We start from the raw sequence: 405 nt of genomic DNA on the forward strand, positions 1-405 counted from the left end.
GTAGGCATGACAAAGGTGCGCACACTTTAAAATTCAAAAACACAGCCCTCCCTCCTTCCTTCCCTCCTTTCGCCTCCTGCATGGCGGTCACATGCAGCACATAGAAAAACATACAAGGTGACTGCCCTCGCGATCTTTTCTTCCGACTGCCCTCGCGATCTTTTCTTCCCCTTGCGGGCAAGCCACTCGGCCAAGGCAAGGAGAGGGCGTGCGGTCAATATTCCCGCGCGTCTTTCCTTTCCCGCTGCCGGATTCTATCCGCCTCGTCCACCGTAAACACAAACACATCCTCTCTCACACTTGACACCTTAGCTGTCGGAAAAGTACCCTCCACAAAACCACCGAGGACTTCGTTTCCCTTTTTCCTCCCACGCCAAAGGTCGACATACCTGTCACATTCAAGAC

Source organism: Nannochloropsis gaditana, assembly GCF_000240725.1.
Source record: "Nannochloropsis gaditana CCMP526 unplaced genomic scaffold scaffold408, whole genome shotgun sequence".
Lineage (NCBI taxonomy): Eukaryota > Eustigmatophyceae > Eustigmatales > Monodopsidaceae > Microchloropsis > Microchloropsis gaditana.